The 23,265-nt window shown below is 45.2% G+C and overlaps 1 long non-coding RNA gene across 1 annotated transcript in view; it reads left to right on the top strand.

The window, feature by feature from the left end:
- LOC146057818 (uncharacterized) overlaps positions 1-23,265 on the top strand; it is a 127,473-nt gene that overhangs the window by 11,578 nt on the left and 92,630 nt on the right. Inside the window, exons 2-3 of the long non-coding RNA XR_014469781.1 lie at positions 3,105-3,175; positions 3,862-4,153. This is a non-coding gene — a long non-coding RNA (uncharacterized LOC146057818). The remainder of the gene's footprint in view (positions 1-3,104; positions 3,176-3,861; positions 4,154-23,265) is intronic.

Genomic DNA, 23,265 nt, shown 5'->3' with positions numbered 1-23,265 from the left:
AAGGCCCCATTTAAAATATGTACAGCAGCTGAAACAGGAACTAAATGAGGCCTACAGAATAGCTGAAGCTGCTGCATCCAAAGCTGGACAACGAAACAAGCGTCGATTTGATTTACGGGTCAAGGAGCATGTTCTGGAGCCTGGTGATAGGGTTCTACTTCGACACTTGGGCATCCCAGGTAAACACAAGTTAGCCAATCGGTGGAGAAAGGATCCTCATGTTGTGATTGCAAAATTGCCAGACATCCCAGCCTACACGATAAAACCTGAAGGACAGACAGGCCCTATAAAGACCTACCACCGACAGCATTTGCTCCCCCTCAAAGCTGAAACCAGGTTCTGGGAAGAGCAAGAAAAAGATGTGCCTAAAGTGTCCACAAGCAGAAGATCAAAAAGATTCAGAGAGCCTCTCACAGAAGATAATGAGGAAGAAGATGATTGGGGTTATGATGCTCCAGGGCCATCAAGAGAAATTAATTGCATACAAGATATCCCAAGGTTCACTGGGTCTACCGAGGGGGCCCCTATGAGACATCCACAAGTAGAAGAAAGTATACCTATGGTTTCCATACCATATGAAATAGGCATCAACCCAAGGATATCGGGAAGGTTAGATTCCCAGCATCCAGAGGAAGGACTTGAACCAATCAATGACATTGATAGGGATGTGGTTGTTCCAGATGTGAAGAATACTGAATGCCCCAGAGGAGTGTCAGGGGGAGAGGAAGGGACACCAGCCGTTCAAGGTCGGCCTAAAAGGACACCTAGAGCCCCAATGATGCTGACTTATGATAGTCCAGGTCAAATAAGTGAGGTTCCTAGGATGATTCATCCTTGCTGGGTCTTCCAGTGGCCTTATGTAACTCCCATATCTATTACGACAGGGCTTGTTGAGTATGACTGTGAAAGTTTATTTAGACAGGATGTCTTAACCCCTATTAATTTTCAGGTTGTGGGACAAGCCGCATCATCTGTTCATTATGGACTTGCCCCACAGGGGGAGTGTGTAACCCCTGGGAGTGCTGCAGTTGGACTTGAGCACCCAGAGGCTACTAATAACTTCTACACAAATAAGGAGAGAGATGGACAATGTCTTTTAACATTCCAGGAAGAGAAACTACACCTCCCAGGAGGCCACTGTAAAAAGGGGGAGGAGCTAAAAACGGATCTGTGTGTGGGAGGACTGGAATCCCCCAGTGCATGAGGGAGAGGAGATCAAAGAGTATCCAGAGAGAGAGAGACTGTGCTGTGTGAGAAGTCCAGGAGAGGGGACCCTGTACAAGAAGTCACAATATTCTTGATATAGACAGAACTCACAGTTTGAAGAAGGATTCCAGAGCCAGAGGGAGTGCTGTGAAGTGACAGTGAGGAGCACCAGGGAGAGGCTTGCATGCACCTCTGAGGAAGGACACATTGCTAGTCAGCCATCTTGAGTGAGAATCAAGTTCAAGTCTTGTGATCCCCATGTGTGCAGATAAGTAACTGTTATTTAAGTGGGGTTTGGACTGTGTCTGGCCACAAGGGCTGAAGAGTTAGGGATAGATGGGAGGGCAGGTAAATATGCAGCAAGCATCATGCATTTGAACTTATACTCCATGGTATTCCCCTGATGATAAATAAAAGCTGTGGAACTACAAGTCTCAGGATACACCTAAGCAAGGATACAAGCTGAGGAATTACTATTTGTTGCTGCATACAAGTGTACACACTGGGATTGTTCTACTTTACTGCAAAGGATTAACAACTCCTGCAAAGCTGTAAACTGGACAGAGAGTGTTTCCAAGCCATGCTTACATCAATATAGAAGGGCCCCAACTTGCAGTGCACTGCTCCATTTGTGTGGTTGTGTGTGGTATCATTGTGCATGGAAGGTATTGTAGAGTTATAAGTAAATATGCTACATACAGCACATGTGGTTATTCCCATTAGCCAGCACCTGTAAGGTTAGTCTCTGAGATACTGAGTCAGTGTAACAGTGTATGACAAGTGATGTTTATGTCAGAGACTGTTGGAATCATTTAGAGTTATTGTGCTAGCCGATTGTCCTATTATTGTATTTTTCCCGTCATTCTGTCATGTCATTCCAATGTATGATTTTCATATAAAATTATAAAAGCTGCATTTAGTTGCCCCAGTTAAACAAATGTGCCAAGTTGGCTTCTGCAGCACACAGTGTGTCACAGCGTATTAGTACTGGGCAGGGGGTTTCCCGAATCTCCCCCTGGTGTACTTCCAGAACACTCCCCAGAAGAGAAGCCGTGATTCGGGTGGAGGCACTGCCAATAAAGTTCAGAGGTGAGATACACCTACATCATCTGGTACATATATACCCTCACTTCGCATACTACAGAAGGGGGTGTTACAAATATTTGCGGCTCAATCCCGGAAAGCACCAGTTTTCGGGGGTTAGCCGCAAATATTAAGTATCACCATAATGTACCAAAGGGGGACCACAGCAGGAATCTCCGATCCCAGCTGCCACCCCCCCTGCATTGCTGCTGGCCGACTCCCCCATAGGTTTCTATTGGGGATGCAAATGTAAACCTCTGGGTATTTGTAAATTCTTTACCTCTCACCGTCGACAGGTTCGGACTCTCAATAGGTAAGTATGGTTTCTTGCTTTCTTTTATTTTCCACAGAAGATTTCAGACGGTTTACAACTTTTCTTTATTATTTAAGAGAGTGAGCTTCTCGTACAGTCAAAAGCATAACATCACAGAACCATCAATACATAACAGAACAATGTATGGCAGTTGGTAAGGAATACAATGTACACAAAAAAGATTTTTATTGTACTGGAACCTGCTTTCGACTCCCAAGGTCCTCCTTCCGCTATGGTTCCTATTAACACACTATTAAAGCACCTTACCGTATTCACTGCCAATAACAAATATGGTTAATACAAACTCTTAAGTGGCAATAAGCGGGGTTAATGCCCTTGAATATTTAAATTAACTCAGCTCAAGCATTTTCTTTATGGTGCACTTTACATAAGTGTGTGAAGCTGATTGCCACTCTATTATTGCGCAATAATAATTTCAACTCTATTTATCTCTAACAATGTACTACCTATAAACTGAACAAGCGCTTTTTCTTTCTTTTAGGTGATCACCTATTACCCTGAGTCCCCCGAGTCTACCTGCGAAAAGAATGCTGTTTTGTTCCTAAGTCTCTAGTGAGTATTTCCGTAGGGCGGTGTTAAATTAGTTATGCTTCTCTGCACCGTAGATATACCGATGCTGTACTCCTTGGAGATCCTAGAGGGCGTCCCCTGGCTGGAGCCGGGTTTAGCCCAGTAGCACTTTGGTTGCCGTGGGTTCGAGTTGCTGGCTCCTTACATACAATCCCTGTAGGGTTCTGTCAAGCTGGCAATCTCCTGTATCAGTAGTCTCACTGGTACTATATATAGCTTCCCCAGGCCAAAGTAGCCGGGTTTGGCTCGTATCCTTCTCCAAGATGACCTGACTTATATTGTAATGCTGTAATGCAGAGGCTCTCGGCGTAAGTCTGCCTCAGGAATGTGTCCCCTGGCTGCTGCGCCGGGTTTAACACCCCTAATTCTTATATTCACTATGCGAGGCAATTGTCTCTGTCAGTAGGCTCCGGTCTACACTGGTTGAGTCTATTACAGTGGAGAGGTAACTAACAATATGTGGCTACTTGTCCCAGATAGGATATTTTCCTTTGCAGTTTATACCCCCTATCGCCTACAGGGGCGTCTGTTCTGTAGTATCCTATATTCTGGATCAGCTTATGGGTTGAAGTAAGGCTGGGCCTGTTAACTAGGATGGGAGGGGTATACTGTGATGAGGGCGGACTTGTCACTCACCACTCCTATTGCCGTCCTCTCCTACCTCGCAGGGCCCGGTAGATTACCGCCTCCGACAACGCCTTCTCTCCGCCCTCTGAACTGACGCGATGCTGGTTTCTCCCACTGGCCGTCCGGCCGTGCCCGTCAGCCACAGGCGACACATCACGGACCCCCGCCTCCGTCCACTCCCTTTCCACAGCTGCGGCCCGCCTTTCTCCTCACAACGCTGATTCGTCACGGCAATGGCGCCGTCCGCATCCGTCACTCACCGCCGGACTCAATTTCAGACACCGGAGCAGCTATTCGCCTCAGAGGACCTCCTCAGGGAACCCGGAGTCGCAGGTGAATCTCGCTGTTTTTAAGCTTTTCAGCACTGCTCTCCGCCTCTGTTCACGCTGCGTAGCTCTGCTTCCACAGTTTACTCTCCATAAGAACTGCGCCACAGCCGTTACTGAGGGGCTTTTTATATCTTTTACCCTCGCGCTGGACCAACTTGCCCGCTCACCGCGCGAGCTGGATAACTTTATTAATCACTGTGTGGTTGTCAACTGTCACCCCTTTAGGTGCCCCTCCACTCAGGGGTATTAGGTGAGGCCAGAGTCCAAGTTCTATGAGGAACTCCCGTTTAGGCTAGTTCATTTCCCTCTGAGAGGGGTGTCAGTCTGTTACAGCGAAAATAAATATCCCTACTCTTTCCATGGAAGCCTTAAGTTGCCTTCTGTGAAGGCATACATTTATAAATATGTCTATTCTCATTTACTGTCCCCTGTGGGGATGTCATTAGACACACATCTCTCTGGGGTCCCGAAGATGCAGCCAATATCTGTCCTCTTAGTTCTAAGCATACTATATACAAGGCACTACGGGTATTACACAAAGCTGGCCGATGTATCAACAACGGGCAGCCTGGCTTCGCATCCCTGGGCTATCACCATTCTGAAATGGCGGTAGCTGCTTCCGGGGCAGTGCGGTCAGCGGGGTTGGCCCTAACCGCGCATGTGCAGACCCCCCGGCTTCCGGCTGAACGCATTGCTTTCGGAGCCCTGTCCCTGCACCTGGCAGGTGATACATTTAGGTGATATGATTGCACTGGGCGGTAATATTCCATCCACAGCGCATTGTAAATGCGATCAATGATAATTAGGCTTCTAAGTGCTTTAAATATGGATGCTCTTTCCCAAAATGTGGTCGCAATTTGGGCAGTATACATCCCAACTGTCTTTTTGGAGTTACAACTGAACATTTTTCTTTTTGTGCGTACCCCACTGAACTGGCTATAAGGTTGGGAAAATCCAAAGCAGCACAGGAACGCTGGTACACCCCTCTTAATGAGTAATCATGCACTTGGACGTGTTTAAGTAGTAGGTGATTTTCTCTAAAATGCTCAGTATTTGAATAAATAATGTGGGACATGTACGAAGAGGTGCAGGGCTTAATGTGTGTGTGAACAAGGTGGAATTAGTTTCACCTCCACCACTGTCCTGCACAGTAATTCCTACAGAAAAGCCTATCCCCTCACCCATGTCAATAGATGATGCAGGCGGTGCTAATGTCATTGACAAACTGCTCTTCCCCCATGGTTTCAATCTGGGTCGGATCCGGGATTTGCCCCGTTTACACTGTGGTGCGGTGTCGGCACCATTTTCAATGCACATGGGTGCAGGGGGTGGCGCTTGGAGATGACATCATCTCCAAGCTCCGGTACCGCCGATTGCCATGCTTAGGACAAACCCAGCACCAAGGTAAGCTGCTGGGCTGTTCCTAGACCCCGTCCACAAGGTTAATGGTTTCCGCACACAGGCATCCATTCACCTCCTCCCTGGTTCCGCTGCAGTGTGCACAGTATAGCAGACAGCAGCGGTGGCTGTGTGCGCTCCCCGTCCAACCTCCATACTGACCACAGGACGCTGTGAACAGGAGCCAGGTCGGATGACCTTGCATAGCCGTTTACACTGCCTGACCACCTGGGTCCTCCCCAGGTTCCACCCTGTTCAGGACCTGGGTAGGATTCCCGGGAAAATGTACCCTTTTTTTTCAGCTACCCCATTTACACCACTGCTGACTTAGGTCATAGAGGTAAAACCCCGGGATTTTGCAGTGATGTAAAAGGGGTATAAAAAGAGCAAGTTCGGTGCATGCTGAAGCCAAGGTGAGAGGGGTTGATGGGACGCCAGGAGCTGCTGGAAGGATGATTATTCAAACATATGGCCTGATTCTGGTTCACTTGCAAAATCAAATTCTCTCTAATGGACAAAGTCATGTGCACTGCAGGGGGGCAGATGTAACATGTGCGGAGAGAGTTAGATTTCGGTGAGTAATTTTGTTTCTGTGCACTGGCTGCATTATTTTTATTCTACAATTTACATTTCAGTTTGAACGCACCCCACCCAAATCTTAGGCCTGGTACACACCAGAACGATCCTGATTGTTAGTAGATTGTTAGCAGATTGTGTGATGCTCGCACAATCTGTTGGGTGCACACAATCTGCTAACGATCTGCATCCAATCTGATCCCAATCCGATCTGAGTCTGTATCCAGTTGAATGGATCTTTTACAGATCCTCACTGCAGCAGGTAGGATCTGTAAAACGACCAAACGACAGCGGGGACGCGCATCGGATTGGAATCGGATCGGAATTGGACCTAAACATGCCCAATCTACATACAATCTGCATCCAATCGGTCGGAATTGGATCCAGATTGATGGAATTGAGCCCTAATCGTTCTGGTGTGTACCCCCCCTAACTGTCTCTGCACATGTTACATTTTCCCCATCTGGTGTTGCCCATTTTTAAAACAAATTTGCCCTGCAATCAGGTCCGAATTAGGCACATGGTTCTCTGCTAACTGGTAAAAGCAGTGTCCTCAGATGGTGGAGAGATATGAATTCATAGCCTTTGCCTGGATAGGAAAATAAAGCTGCAGAGTTCTTCTACCTACAGATGCATGGACACACGAGGACGGACCCCATTTGGGCTAAGTAACTCACCCCTAAACACCCGAGGTAATGCTGTTTTTTAATTGCTGACAATAATATATGCTATTGGCACGGGGCTCACTCAGAATACCAGTGGTCAAATTGCCTGTTTGTATAAGGAGAGGTGGAGCATGATGCTGACAGCTTTCAATTAATTATATAAGGCTCTACTTTTTTTTTTTTTTAAATAAGCTTTATTTGGTCAAAGCTTCAAAACATGACAAGATTATAAAAGTAATACATGCAGCGCAGAGAAAGGCAGATATGTGTAAAGTTTCCAATCAATAGATACAATACAGATAGTTTACAAATAACGTGGGAGTGTGGTATATAATACACTTTTTTATTTAAGAGAAATCGAAATCGAAAACAGCGATATATGGCTTGTTTAGTAGATAGTGGTAGAAGGTCAACGTAACTATCCCATGTATCAAAAAGTTTTTTAGTATGAGTTTCTTTTTGATGGTAGGCTTCAAGCCAATCCATCCTCCAAAATATCAAAGCTGGAGGGGTCTCTTTAATCCACACTTGCAATATGGTTTTGCGAGCAGCAGATGAGATTGCCAACAACAACAGTTCTATAAACTCTCGATGATTCAGGGAGGATGCCAAAAATAGCCCAGTCAGGAGCATAGGGGGCATAATTAACCAAATGTTCAGTCAAAAATGTTTAATTTGCATCCAAAATCTTAAAATAACAGGACACGACCAAAAAGAAATGGTATGGCTTGCGGAGATTTACACTTTGGACATGTCGGAGCATCTAAGATACCCATTTGAAAACCCCTAGACAGAGAAATCTAAGATATACATTTTGCCAAATTTAGCCATTGGAAAAGTGGTTATCGAGAATTGTAACATTTTAAATAGATCTTTAATGGTTAATAAAGGAAAGTGCTCCAGCAACTGAGTGAGGCCCGAGCATAAACAAGAAGGATCTACAGGCACTTAAACAAATGTATAATTAAGTGATATCACTGCTATGGACAAGGGTATACAGTCATTTGGTTTACAGCATGTTGGTCGACAAGCATTAGGTCGACACCATTAGGTCGACATAGGGATAGGTCGACATGGTTCTAGGTCATCATGGGTCAAGGTCGATATGGATCTAGGTCGACATGGGTTTAGGTCAACAGGTTACTAGGGCGACACAAGCATTAGGTTGACAATGTCTATGTTGACAGTCAAAAGGCAGATGGGGTTTTTCACAGTTTTTTGAGCCGACAGGCCCTACCATCCACTAGGGCGTGGGGGGCAAAAAAATAGTGTGCCCGAAGCATTGCGAGTGAAGAGAGCGATGCGAGGGGATGCGGTACACTTTAAACTGTGTCCATGAAGACTGTGTCGACATTTGGGTAAAAAAATAGTGAAAAACCCCATGTCGACCTTTTGACTGTCAAGCTAGACACTGTCGGCCTAATGCTTGTGTCGACCTATTGACCTAGATCCATGTCGCCCTTGACCCATATCGACCTAGAACCATGTCAACATTTCCCCATGTCAACCTAATGGTGTTGACCTAATGCTTGTCGACCAACTTGCAGTAGACCAAACGATCCCAACCCTGGACAAGGGGGGTGCTATTAATACATTGTCCAGGGCATTATCCCAATCATCCACTGGGATAAGTTTGAATATTTTACTGACATAATATTGTGCCAGTAAGAAATGGAGATTAATAACCCTTATTACAGGGTAGCTGGCAGAGGCCTATGAGAAGGTAAAAGGTTTATTATTTTGAGAATCACTAAGTTGTCCCACTCTGTGCAATCCTGCTGCCTACCGCGTACTTAGGACTGGTGAAGCGTTACCATCTTGATAGTGTGGATTATTTTACAAAAGGTAAATGTATTGTATAATGTGGGTTTAGGTAGAACCAACAACAATTTACGTACAGTCATTAATAGGGGGTTAATGAGTACATCCAAAGGTTCTTCCTTATCTTCCATGTGTAAAGTTACCAAAGACACATGAGGTATGAAATTGTGTTCCAGGGAAGTATTAGCATAGATGTTATTATAACTATTATTATTATTATTATTATTATTATTATTTTACAGTTTCTTATATAGCGCAGAATATTTTGTTGTGCTTTACAATTGGAAACAGTGATAAAACAAACTGGGTAGTAACAAACCTACACAGAGGTAGGAGGGCCCTGCTCAAAAGTAATAGAATGATTATTCAAGTATTGAAATAATGCAGCATAATTGTAGTTCAATATGTCAAAATGAATTCCACTGTTCCACTTAGGTTGACACAGTTTTACCATTCCTAATCTCACTCTGCATTCCATATAAAGGTTCGAAACAGTTTAGTAATTAAAGACACATCTTTACTTGACAGTAAGGACTGGGAGAACACTTGGAAATAAATCATACGTGAAAGATTAGCCCTTCCCAAATAGGATAGCTGGAGATAACCCATCCCATCTAATTCCCTAGTAAAACTGGTTATAATATTGCTTATATTATACTTGTACAGATTTTAGGCATTCTTAGGCAATAGAATACCAAGATAGGGTGGATGACCCCACTTAATAGGTAAATTCGCTGCCCAATTAGGGTGGGTGAATCCCTGTTTTAAATATAACATTTTTGATTTGTCTCAATTTATATAAAAGCCCACAATTTGCCCTACAGAATTTAATAGGTGTAGGAGTGGGCACAGGTTGGCTTTTGGATTTGAGATATAAACTGTATGAGAACATCATCAGCAAATGCTGTAAACTATGTTTTAACATCTCCAAAGATAATCTCCTGTAATGTCAGCCAATAATTTATCAATCTAAGCAATGGGTCCAAGGAAAGATTAAATAATAAAAGGGGAAAGGGGGCAACCCTGCCTTGTTCCCCTAGACATTACGGTAGGCGAACGCTTAGTACCATTTATAATGAAAAAAATAATTATTAAATCAATAAAGTGAAGTACAAATGAATAAGCCAATAAAACTCTAAACAAGAAAGGCCAAGAGATGGTGTCAAATGCTTTGTGAGCAACTTTGTGAGCTTTGTGGGGCCCTAGGATTAAGATTGGAAGCCACAACTGCAGCAATCGCAGTGCGTATGCCTTTGACGGAGTGACATCCAGGGCAGCTGAGAGGTATGCCGGGCCCTGGTAAATTATTGGGGGTGTGGCCTAATAGTGGGAGGCATGACCACCTTCCATGATTAGGCCACACCCCAAAAACGTTTAGTGGGGGTTGAAAAAACACTCAGCAGCATCAGCAGCACACACCAACAGCTGTCAGTGAGAGACTCATGCTGAGCCTGCTGTAAGCACACCACATGCTGTAGAGGTGGGTGCTGCTGCTGCCCGGGAGGGAAAGAGGGGGCAGGTGGTGGGTTGGACCAGGCACCCAGCAAGCCCGGGCCCCAGTAATTAGTAACCTCCCCCCCCCCCTCGGCTGCCTTGGTAACGCCCTCTAACAAAACCTAATTGAGCAGGAGAAATAATATCAGAGAAAAAAGATTGCACTCTAGTCGCCATTATTTTCAGATAGCAGCTTAAAATCTACATTTAAAAGGGTAATCGAACGTTAGGAGTCCAATAAAGTAGGGTTGCTGCAAGGCTCTACATTTAACCCTTTGAATGCCAACATTTCTGTGAGAGATGTGCAAATTATTCACTAAAAATGCCAGCGTCGCCCACATTTGTTATATAAATTCAAAGAAAAAATATCATGTAAAATACGAAGATATTTCCTATATAAGGTAAATATGACAGGTCGTTATGATGAATAAGAATGTTTGCTTGGCAATTTTCACTCCTATTTTGGCAAATTCACTTGGCACTCAAAGGGTTAAAGTGGATTGGAAATTGCACAAGAATTTTGATATCTATAGTTTGTATATGTCTCTTTAAAAACTGCTATATCTCTTTTGGCATTGAGGTAGGGTAACATGACAAACCCCTGGCACCTCATATTTGCTGCAATACTTGTTCTATGAAACTACGTGAACGGCCATTTAATGACCTAACCCACAAATTAGTAAAGTATGACAAATTTTTAGAAAATAATCACAGAGGCCCGCACTATTGTATAACGTGCACATACTCCGGACCAATCATGTGGCCACACTCCCTCTCCAGTCCCAACTAGCAGCAGGCTCAGCTGCAGATGTCTGTTAAGAGTGAAGACAAACAGGCAGCGAGCATTGGTCACACACAAAGGACTAAACTGCCAGCGAGCAGCACTGTCTCTGAGGGGTCTGTTTATCAAGTAATATTTGCACCATATTCCTGGAAGCATTTGAGCAAATGTTCATTTTTTGTTGATGAAAATTGGGAAATCTTGCCATAACAATCATAAATAATATTATTTTCTCAATCATAACCTTATCCCTTGGCAAACTTATCAGCCCTTTTGGATTTCAGTATAATTTGTATGCAGACGATAATCAAATCTATCTATCAACCCCAGAGTTGTCACCAGTGGTTTTGGGCCGAGTCTCTCAATGCCTCTCTGCCATCTCATCTTGGATGTCTCTCCCCATCTCAAACTCAACATTTCCAAAACAGAATTACTTATATTCCCACCAACCAAGAACAGTTACCATCCTGATATCTCCATCGCTGTTGACAACTCGATAATCTACCCTACCCCACAAGCTCGTTGCCTAGGGGTCATCCTCGACTCAGAACTGTCTTTTGTTCCCCACATGCAATCTGTCTCTAAGTCATGTTACATGCATCTAAAAAACATATCCAAATATGACCCTATCTTACACAAGACACTACTAAGGGCGGGATGTTGTAACATCCGCTGCCCATTATCGCCCCCTTCGCCGGCCACCGCATTTTTAATAACGGCGGCATATGCTCTAACATATGCGGTTATTATGCAAGGGACAGCTCTTGCGATAAGAGCTGTCCCTTGCGATGCGGCGCTGGTGCTGGACTTCCGGGTCTGTGACCAGGGAGTCCATCTGGGCATGCGCAGAGTGACGGCGCCGGCCGCAGGGCATGCTGGGAGGGATCCGTGATGGATCCCTCAAACAGCGCTGCGGTAAGAAGCACATAGGCTTCTGCAGGGAATTGCCAGCTTTTGCTGGCGTTTCCCTCCGCAGCGCTGCCAATGCGGAGGGGCCATAGAGCATACAGAAATGTGGTAAAAACCTTGATAACGGGGTTTTTACAGCATTTCTGCTTTAGAGAATCTCCCCCTGATCTATAATTCATGCACTCATTCAGTGGCGGAACTAGCGGGCCATGGGCCCAGGTGCAAAAAATGCTTTGGGCCCCCCCGCACAATCATTTTTCAATATGGGGGGGGGGCGGGGGCGCCGCCGTAAAAATATCAGATGGGGCACAGAAAAGTAGTTATATATTTATATTAATAAATAAAACCAATACCCAATACCTGTACATTTCTGTGAAAAGAAATAAAAAAAAATTATATACATATATATATATATATATATATATATATATATATATATATATATATATATATATAGTCCCAATAAACCGGCACTCACGGGGTAAACCAATATTTATGTCTGTTACCTTGCTCAGGTGCCTTCTCAAAGCGATACTTGGGTCCAGGCCCAGCAGCATATACATACACAGATAGGGAGCGGCACTCTGAGACTTGTAATGAAGGTGAAGAAACTGTGGTTTATTAAAGCGACGTTTCGGGGCTCGCACCCCTTTCTCAAGCCACACACAAGTGTGTATATATATATGCAGGCACTGGCTGAGGAGATATATACATATTCAGGGAAATGTACAGGGAATGGTTTTATTTATTAATATAAATATATAACTACTTTTCTGTGCCCCATCAGATATTGTTACAGCGGCCCCCCCACCATATTGAAAAATGATTGTGCGGTGCAGTGTGGCCCCCAGCCCCTGTTTTTATAATGTGTGCTCAATGGTGCGGCCCGCAGCCCCCTCTTAAGTGTACTTACCTCAGCTACCTGGTACTCCTATGAGTCGCTCCTCCGCGCCGCCTGCATGCTCATGCCTTGGCTTGGAGCAGCCAGAATCTCTTCCTGTCTCAGAGCAGCAACAGGCAGCCTTGGGATTGGCTGCCTGTTGCTAGACTACCGGAGTATACCAGTCCCGGGCCGGAACTGGAATGGATATCAGACTAGAGTGTCAGACGTGCAGGCAGGGTATGTCCTGGCATCCGACTTAGCGTGGAATACACGCTGCAAGTCGCATCATAGTCCCAGTCCTGACCCGCCACCCACGAACCCTGCTTCCCCCACATGCTAAAATAAGTTCAATATGTCATGACGGTGGCATCGGGCCCCTTTAACCTCTTGGGCCCCGGTGCACTGCACCGTCTGCACCGGCGGTAGTTCCGCCCCTGCACTCATTATATCCCGCATTGATTATTGCAATAATCTCCTTAATGGTCTTCCCAAGAACAGACTCTCCTCACTGCAATCGATTTTGAATGCTGCTGCTAGGTTGATCTTCCTAGCAAAATGCTCATCGTCTGCTGATCCACTCTGCCAGTCCCTACATTGTTGCCTGTATTTGACCATATTCAATATAAAATACTTGTACTCACATATAAAGCTATTAGCCATACTACACCAACTTATATCTCTTAACTTATGTCTAAATATCTTCCAACTCGACCACTCCGCTCTGCACAAGAACTGCGTCTCTCTTCTGCACGGATCAATAGCTCCCATTCACTATTACAGGACATTCATGGGGCTTCCCCCCACCCTATGATACAATCACAAGGAGTAGTGAGCTGGCACTGTCCATGGCAGATAACCACACAATTGTTCAATCAAAGATGCTAGATTGATATCCTGAAAGATGGGAAGCTCCATAGCGATGGTCTGATGGCATAGTCCCCACTTTTATCCATGTGGGTTCAGGAGAGTGTGTAAGCTGTAATCACTGCAGGAGTATAGGTTCTTTGGTACAGGGTGTGAAGGAATGGCATTGGCGATAAAAGTGAATTGTGACATCCTCTACTCCACAGTAATTAATGTACATTTTAGCCCTATTGTTCTCTATGTATGTCTATATTCCCCATAGCTGCGTGTATTTCCAGATCAGATCGCTCTTGCCCAAATATGGTCTGACAGGAAATAGCCAGGAAAGAACATTGCATGGATTCACCCATATGTTATGTCCACAGGGGGTGATCCAATTCCCCTGCTATCAACAGGAAGGTTGTCCACAGGGGGTGACCACCACACAACGTAATCAGCTGGGTATTGTATCTTGTGTTGACACTTCTCTGCATATCTCTGGCAACTTCCAGACTTTCTGGAACCAGACCCAGCAGGGGGGCAGCAGCAGATGGCCAGCTGGATATTACCTGGGGGGATGTGTCTGACTCTTGGGTCCACCAATCCGAACCAAGTACCGGCCCCCTGGCAGTTTAAGCCCCGTGGGAAATTGGAAGTTTTTTAAAATGACTTGTACACCTGCCAGCTCAGAATGTTAGTCGCAATCCGGGTTAAGAGGTCATACTCTGCCACTGGACCTTGTGAGCGCATCGTTTGCCTGGGGGGGGGCATCCTACGTAAGCTCTGGTGTGGAGCGTCCAGTGCTGTGTGGATTCGCACAGGTTTCTGCTGTCACTGCTGTGTGGAATAAGTGATAGTTTCGTTATTTGGACTGTGATGCTACAAGGACTTTGCTACCCGGATGTTTTTATGCTACCATTTGAATCTTTTTCCTGTCTTCATCTACTTTCGTGTGCTGTGATAAAAATAAACCATATTTTGGTTTCATCTGCTCGGTGTCTGAGTGATTGAGGAACCCCGTATCCTCACACAGGGCATGGATCTGCTGGAGGCACACGTGAGTTAGTGCATGGACTCAGGCAAAGATATGCAGAAGGGACACTACTGTGAGCATTATGTGAATAAGGGCACTAATGTGAGCATTGTATAAAAGGGACACTATTGTGTTGCAGAATATATGTTAGAGGCACTACTGTGTAGCATAACATGAAAAGGGGGCACTATGGAGACGTACTGTGGGCATTATCTATAATGGACACTATTGTATGGTAGAACATATATAAGGAGCACTACTGTGTATCATAACATGAATTAAGGGCACTACTGAGACATAACATGAATAAGAGGCACTACTATGTAGCGTAATATGAATTAGGTGCACTACAAGTGACCACACCCCTTCATTGTGAGACAACTAAGCCTTTATAAAGTATGGGAGGCAGGCTAAAAATGTATAGTTTGCAGGTGGCTGCTGAAAACCCCTGCACTGGCTCCACATAATGGGGTGGGAATAGGTGGTAGGGGAAATGAGTTCCACCACCTCTCCACGACCACTTTAAGCCCTGTAGAGGTGTTGTAGAGGTGGGAATGGGCTTTTCAAACTTGCAAATGGGATCTAAAAGTGATTTTTACCCCAATAGTTTTAAAGCATGTATAAAACACTAAAAAAGTCACTACTTGCAGGAGTGTAGCTGTCACACCTGCCCTTACACAATCTTGCAAAGGGCCAGATTAACAATGGGGTGGATGGAGCTGCAGCTACAGGCCTCCACATAAAAATAGGCCCATCATCATGACAGCATGATGATCACCAGACAGACACCAGCTGGCCACATGGTTGGTCATAAAGTATTAAGATTGCATTCCTATTTTACACATTTATGCCATTTTTTGTACTTTTTGCACTGTAACAGAGAAGAGGCAAGACAATTAAATGCATACATGCTCACTTCAGTCTGCACAACAAGACAGCAAGCACTCAGTCTGCAGAGCCTAGATTATATACAAAAGAAAAAGTCTTCAGTTGTGGGAATCCCGTTTAATTACTTCAGACTGACTTCCTTGTGACTGCCTGAAATATTTTCAGAAAGCCTTCTATTGTGTTTGCATGGCTGTCAATTATACGAGGCCACTTTCCAATATGCATTATGGGTGATAATATACCCAGGAAGCTGTATCATGTATTTAAACTGACCGCTGTGGAATAAATGTGAGGTAAACTGGGAGTGTTATGAATGCTTCAGAATTCCTTGCATTAGCGTCAGATGATTAACAAAGCTCAAAATGGAAAGTTGTTATGTACCTTTTTATTGCTTAGGTAATTGACCACAGATATGTTCTCATACATCTTTGCTATAGTCATGCCAAACTGCCCTCTTGGCACGCCATGTTTTGTAAGAATCTTCTAGATTCAGGCATAGACTGTGCAGATTAATTTGATATATGACACTTGTATATCTGTGTGCAACTGAGTCTCTGAATCAGTCTTCATATTGCTAAAATGCAGTATCCGCAGCTTTTTCCAATACCAATTCTGTAGGGTAGCGTGGGTGGTGGTGGGGGTGGGTGAAAAAAAGAGTCAGTCAGTGAGGCCAGGGGAGAGTCAGTGGGGGGTGGATGCGGCGCCGCCGCAGAGTTACCCGGGGCTGATGCGGCCTGCTGGGGGGGGGGGGTTGTCCTACCAGCCTATGGGTGAATGCCGAGGGTCCCACTGGGTTGATGTGCCGCTAGTCCCCCTCCTGTCCTAGCTGAAGGGATGGGTCGCTGAGTGAGCTGGGGCCCTTCTCACCGAGTCTGCTGGTCTGCTTGTGCTTGTGCCCGGACCTCTGCGACCATAGGGAAGGGAAGTGGAGGTGATCTGACTTCCCAGGGTGTCCCCCCGGCCGATGGTGTTGCCGGGGGCTGCAGCGCACTGCTTTCCATGGCTGGGTGCCTCTCTGGTGTCCTGGGTCCCCCCCCCCCGGCTGATGGTGTTGCTGGGAGCTGCGGCACACTGCTTTCCACGGTCGGGTGCCTCTCTGGCATCCTGGGTCCCCCCTGGCTGATGGAGTTGCCGGGGGCTGCGGCACACTGCTTTCCACGGCCGGGTGCCTCCCGGCGTCCACGGCGCTTGGCGCTCAGCCTCCTCCTTGCTCCAGCGGCACACACTCCTCCTCAGCCTCCACTGCCTGGCCGCCTCATCTGCCTGTCCTTGTCACCCCTCCGCCACTCGATGTACGCTGCTTGCTGAGGCCTCTTCCGGAAGTTATGCCATCACGGATCCCTCCCAGCATGCCCCTCTTATCGGGAGAGCTGTCCTTTGCGTTACTAATCGGATATGTTTGAGCATATTATTAAGAATGCGGTACCCGGTGGAGGGGGGGAGATGTAGGGTGGCGGATGTTAGAACATCCTGCCCTCAGTCATACACAATATACAAGTGTCATATATGAAATTAATCAGGCATCTCCTCTCATTAGAACCAGCTAGGTTGTGCAGTCTAGAGCCCCTTTATCTATGAAATATAATATATCTACACGTTTTAAATAGACAGTCAATAGGTCGATCCCATATTGTTTATAGGGTCAGATATCGATAGTCAAAAAGTCAACAGGGTTAACTGGTTGACATAGAAATGGTTGACCCCCCAAAAAAGGTTGAAACAACTGATTACCCTTGCAGGTTGACCTATGTACCTGTCAACCTTTTGACAATGCCAATATATTGCATGTTGACTATATGGGTTTGACCTATTGACTGCTATCTAGAATCCTGGAATCCAGGGCCCCCGGAGGAAACCCATGCAGACACAGGAAGCAGGGCTGCAACTCCCAGAGCAAATGAAGACACCTGCCTCCAGGCTCCAAGTCTAAAGTAACACCTGCTGGTTCACAGTGGGATTCAAGTGTGTCCATAGCTCTCCCAATGGAGCTTTGTGGCGCATTTGCTGCTGCATAGTTGATCATTTCTGTGCCAGGAGCCCTGCTAACACCTGCAATAGGTGTCAGGACAGCACCTGCCTGCTCAGCAAAATATGGTGCACCCTTCGCTGCTGCTGGACTGTGAGATGGGACCCACCGGTGAACCCTTATGCTGCAGGTGGCTAAATCTTGTGAGCCTGAGCCACCGCCCATTGTCACACCGGGAGGAAGGCACCAAATTTTAACTTTCCTCTGGCAACTGGGATGAATTTATGCCTCTGACGGAAAGATTATACAAACTCCCTGGAGTTAGGGCCTTTTAGGGAATGGAACCCAAGACCTTAATGATGTGAGACAGTAATGGTTCCCACTACATCATTTGCTGCAATATGTAAATATACTATTCATCAATAGAAAATATTTTTCTATTTCCACACAGCAGTAAGCACACCTATTTGTTTTATGACTGTGGAACTAGGGAAATAGCCCATATTTCTCTATCCAAAGGCTCATAAACAAGTAAAAAAAATACAAAAAGGGTGATATCCAATTATTTGCAGTAATTTTCCATAAATGCCAAATGATCTCTATTTGAATAACCCAATAATGACTATCGGTCATATATCACCCTATAAGACCATTTTCTATTGGGTGTAAAGGCTTTGAGACTAATTGGATAAACCTCAAAATCCTTTACTTTAACATCACTTTTAATAGAGACTTCAATGCTAGAGTTCTAGGAAAGAATAATAATTGCATAAATATGGCGTGTGTGCTGAGGCTCGCCCAGGAGCTCCAGCATGTGGTCCTACTTTATGTATGGTTGCGATATACAGCAATAAAGAATGCTAGTTACCACTAGCCACCATTGGTAACTATATTCCTATGTACTCAATGAGCTTTTGACAAAGGACTCTGTATATTGGACCTGAATCAGCTAAATTTAGCAAAACTCCCAGCGGCGTGGGCCCTCTAGCACAGTGTAAGGCCGCCCTGCACCAGGGGTCCCTCCCAAGGAGTCATCCATTGTTCCCCAATAATGTTATTCAGTAGCATGAGAAACAATATTGCTGATTGTCCATCTACTAGCATGGACTCGGCATAAGAGATATCTGGAGGTTAAAATTTGATTGGTGATTTTATAGGGAAGAAGGTTATGGATCTTTAATTTCCTCCACAATCCGAAAATGAAAAAAGGTGACACTTTGCCTTTAACTTCAGAAGAGACAGTAATATTACAGCCAAACACATATTAAACACAAATTTCTTAACCTGGCACATTTTACCGGGAAGCGATGTTCCGCTTCCTTTTTAGCCATTGATTTTCCAACTGAATTAACCTGGATTCAATTATATAATGGATGTTAAAAAACCTTTAATATAATTTTATTCCGCCCAGGCTACTATATTTAGAACATATGCTGAGACAAATGGGAACAGAGAACGGAGTACTGTGCTACAGATAATGGCCTCTATTCTGGTTCACTCGCAAAGGCAAATTCCTTCTCAAATGGTCAAAACCATGGCCCTTATTCTAGTTCACTCGTTCGGATGTGTATTTCGGACAGGAACAGAGTGTTCTTAACCCCGCCTGCCATATGGATCGCTCACACCGTCCGAATGTGGTAAGACACATAGCGAACGGACCGCGAGTGGATGTTTTATGTGAACACCTCCTCCATCTGTGGGAACCTCCCCCATCCTCCGATGGTCACCGACCATCAAATGATGGACCAAGCGGTTAGGCAGCACGAGTGCTCCAAACCACTCTGGCATTTCTCTGTGTAAAAGCAGGGATATGGGCGGGCAGCTGGCATCCGGCTATGTCAGCTGTCCGCCCCCCACACGTCCCTCACGGCCGGATTACCATACGTACGCCCAGCATTTTTATGGGAACGCCCATGAAATGCGGGGCATATGCATATGGTAATGAGCCAAAACATCCCTTCACACTCCTCTCTCACATATGCCTCTGCACATGCGCAAACACCAACCATCGACTGTCCGACCACACACGTAGGGGTCCGACTCATTCAGAATAAGGGCCCATGTGCACTGCAGGGGGCAGATGTAACATGTGCAGAGAGAGTTAGATTTGGGTGGGGTTTAACTTCAAAGTGAGATCCCTTCACAGAAACAAAAGATCCCTTCACAGAAACCCTGATGGGTGCCACTAGCTACAGCTAGGTACACACTGAAGCGACCACTTTACTGACAATTTCCCTTTAGCCCAGAACTAGCCAAATTCAGTGTACTCACACACTGCAGTCATTTGGCCACAAGAGATTTACTGCTCCTGTACACATGAGAACAACTTTCATGCCTCTCTGTTTATGGAGTGGCATGAAGGTGACATCAAGTCGGTGCACCATATAATTTGTTGTCTGTTTGCTGTACACACTGCAGGATAGGCACCAAATCACTAGGGATATTGTACATCACACCAGACAATGTTGCATGCAACCGTGAGAGTGCGCATATTGGCCCTTATTCAGATCTGATCACAGTACAAATTTGTTCTCAAAATGGGAAAAACCATGTGCACTGCAGGTGGGGCAGATGTAAGCAGTGTAGATGATTTATCGCAAAACAAATCTACACATCAGCCTGACATTGTTCCAGTGTGTACCTCGTTTAAGTGTCCTGACCCCTATCTCTGACCATGCTTTACTCACAGTTGCCTACCCTCCTGCATTCTGCAGGAGACTCCCTGAAATAGCAGCAATCTCCCTCTCTCCTTCATTAGTCTAGCAATCTTCCTTATGTCACCTAGCCCACATTACACTGTTACATTTTTGTAAAAAAGTAATGAGAGATAGATACAGTTACATTGAATCATCTGCACCATTTCCCAGCACTTTACCAAGTATAGTAGCTCTTACTAACTGCTTTAGGGCTCATCTACATTTGGATATGTAATTTTACAAGATTCCTCTCAGATGTAGCAGTACACTCCCACGCTTCTAGGTGCCACATTCACAATCTCTCCATATATGGAACTAGACACGCCCTTTAAGTGGAGCATGACTGGCCCCCTCAATGGGGCGCTATGCAAAATTCTACTACCAATTATAATCTCCCTGAAACTAGTTTTCAAAAGTAGGCAAGTATGGCTTTACTTTACTTGTAATAAAAAAAGAAAATTATAATAAGTGGACTCAGATGTACGAAATTTAGAGATATACAGAAATGAAATGCTTTCCTGCATCTCCGGTGAGTTTGGATCTGCACACGCACAGGACTTGGACTGTGCATGTACAGGTCCCAGGATGCAATGTTGCTCACAGTGCCCAAAATGCGGCAGCATGATTGACATGAATGAAGCTTTGACCTTGGACCCAACTTCACCGGCTCCAGCAGCGTGTATGTCCTGGTCATCCAGAGTAAGCAGCGTGTATGTCCTGGTCATCCAGAGTAACCTAAGGGTTCTCAGATGGCCAATGATCCATTGCTGCGTCTTCAGCAGCATATCACAAAAGACGGCATAAGGCATCTATTTACACAAGGTGCAGCTTATCTCGTTAGCATATTATACAAAGATGCAGCCTCTGTATAAACTTTTGTCAAACTCTAAATCAGGCCCTCAGACCGACAGTGCCACATCTGACCGTCTAAGGGAGGACCAGAAATCTGGCATTGGCACCTATAAAGCAAGAACTGCCTGACTGTACGATCTTGCGCATACATCACTGCAGGACTTAAATGTATGAAAGTTAAAATTGGGGGGGTCCCCACTCCCCCAGGGCCCCTGGCCAGGCTGACTGGTCGGTAGGGTTAATGTTTTGGCCGCGGGACCTTATATCATAAGTGTCCCCCAGCTGTGACATTACCCTGCTGGCTGGTTTGGCCTGGGGCTGGTTCTTAAAATACGGGGGACCCCTAGTCATTTTGTCCCCCGTATTTTGGGAACCAGCCCCGGACCTGGAGCCTGGGGCTGGTTGTTAAAAATCGGGGAACCCCTATTTGTTGGGTTCCCTGATTTTTAATTACCGGCCCCGGCTCCTTCAGCCTGGTGCTGGTTACAGCTGTGGGGGGGACCCCACGCTGTTATTTTTTTTATTTATTTAATTTTTCTATTTTTTTACACTGAAGCCTGCACGGATCTGACTGATCCGTGAAGGCTTAAAGCAAATACGACAGAGAAAGCAAGGTGTATTTTCCTGTCGTATTTGCGTGCGTGTTTTACACCATTTAGCAGCCGTATTATCAGTACGGCTGCTTAGTAAATCAGAAACCACCATTCTTTTGAATGGTGATTTCTGTCGTATTCTATCGATGGTGTAGACATTCGTATTTGTAAATACAAATACGAATGTTCTATCTTTAGGAATACGAATTGTTGTATTTTCGGGATTGTAAATCCCGAAAATACAAATTCGTAAAAAAAAGGTGTATTCTCCCTACGAATACACCTTTTTTCTACGAATCCATTTTGATAAATGTCCCCCTAAATGTTTATCCAACCTTATTTTAAACATATTTATAGTGTCTGCCGACACCACTTCTCCAGGAAGAGAGTTCTAAAGTTTGACTGCTCTGAATGTAAAGAAATTTTTTCTTATAGATGAACAAAATATTTTTTCTTCTAATCTAAACTCGTGCCCTCGCGTCCTAGATTCCTTTCTAGTAGAAAAAATATTGTGCACACTGTTGTTGTGCATGACGTCCGGAGAGCATGCTGGGCGCCGGCACCACCTGATTAAAGGGAGGGCGGGCTGAGGTGAAAGCGGGGAGAAGAATTGGAGCAGAAGCTGCAGGGGTGACAGTCATTGACAGCTGAGCAGAGAGCAGGGGGCTGCCCTGCTGTATTTAGAGCACTGCAGGTCACGGCTATTTGAAATAATACCCCTTTCACAACAGAAAATGCAGGGATTTACCCGGGAATATGGTCCCAGGATCATGCAGGGACATTCCCAGGCTGACCCCTTAAACACCAGCCTAGTCCCTGCATTTTCTGGTGTGAGGGGGAGAGACAACCACTCCCCTCTCCCTACCCCCCTTTAACCAACCAGCTATATCTTCGGAACCAACTGACCCATTTACATGAGAGACCAGTATCATATTGAAGAACTTTTGAGTTGGCTTCGAATGATTTTGGTCCTGTAAAACTGGGCTGTTTGATTCCAGAGAAATCTGCCCTCAAAGAACATAAACAGTCATGAAATTACATTTAAGAAATGAAAAAAAATGGTTTAACCTCAATATCCCTGGAACCAATTAACCCATATGGATCCAGCCTGGCATCAGATTGAAGGCCCAGCGATTTGGGTTCGACTGAGATCAACCTCGAGCTTCAGTGATGCCGAAAGGGTAACTGGCAGCCGTTGAACTGGGTGGGGGTTGGAATAAGCGGGTCCCATGTTATCCTATAGGGAAAACGTTCCAGATTTGTCTGGCAGTATCTCCGGTTCCCAGGGGGCTAGAGACACGCGGCTGGGCTCGTTGGAAAGCCCCATCCCTCCGCTACAAATGCACCCCCGGACCACCCCCTAGAATCGCCAATGTCGATGTGTACAAAAGGTCCACATGAAAAAGGTTGCGTGATTTTTTGTGTTTTTTTTTTTTTTAATCCAGAACAGGTGTTTTTTCATTCAAGTGGATATAGGGGGACAACACTATAGTGTGCTGAGTACGCGGTACACTTATACGGTGTCCCTGTCATTGTATGTTGACATAGACACCAAAAAATCTGAAAAACTTTTTCTGTCAACCTTTTTCATGGCGACATATTGCTTGTGTCGACGACCCTGTTGACCTAAGGGATGACCTAAGGGATGACAACCTTTTTAACCCTTTGAATGCAAAGCGAATTTGTTAAAATTGGTGTAAATATTGCCAACCAAACAT

The sequence above is a fragment of the Crinia signifera genome, chromosome 2 (genome assembly GCF_055691185.1).
Source record: "Crinia signifera chromosome 2, ASM5569118v1, whole genome shotgun sequence".
Lineage (NCBI taxonomy): Eukaryota > Metazoa > Chordata > Amphibia > Anura > Myobatrachidae > Crinia > Crinia signifera.
This window is presented reverse-complemented; position numbering and strand designations above follow the sequence as displayed.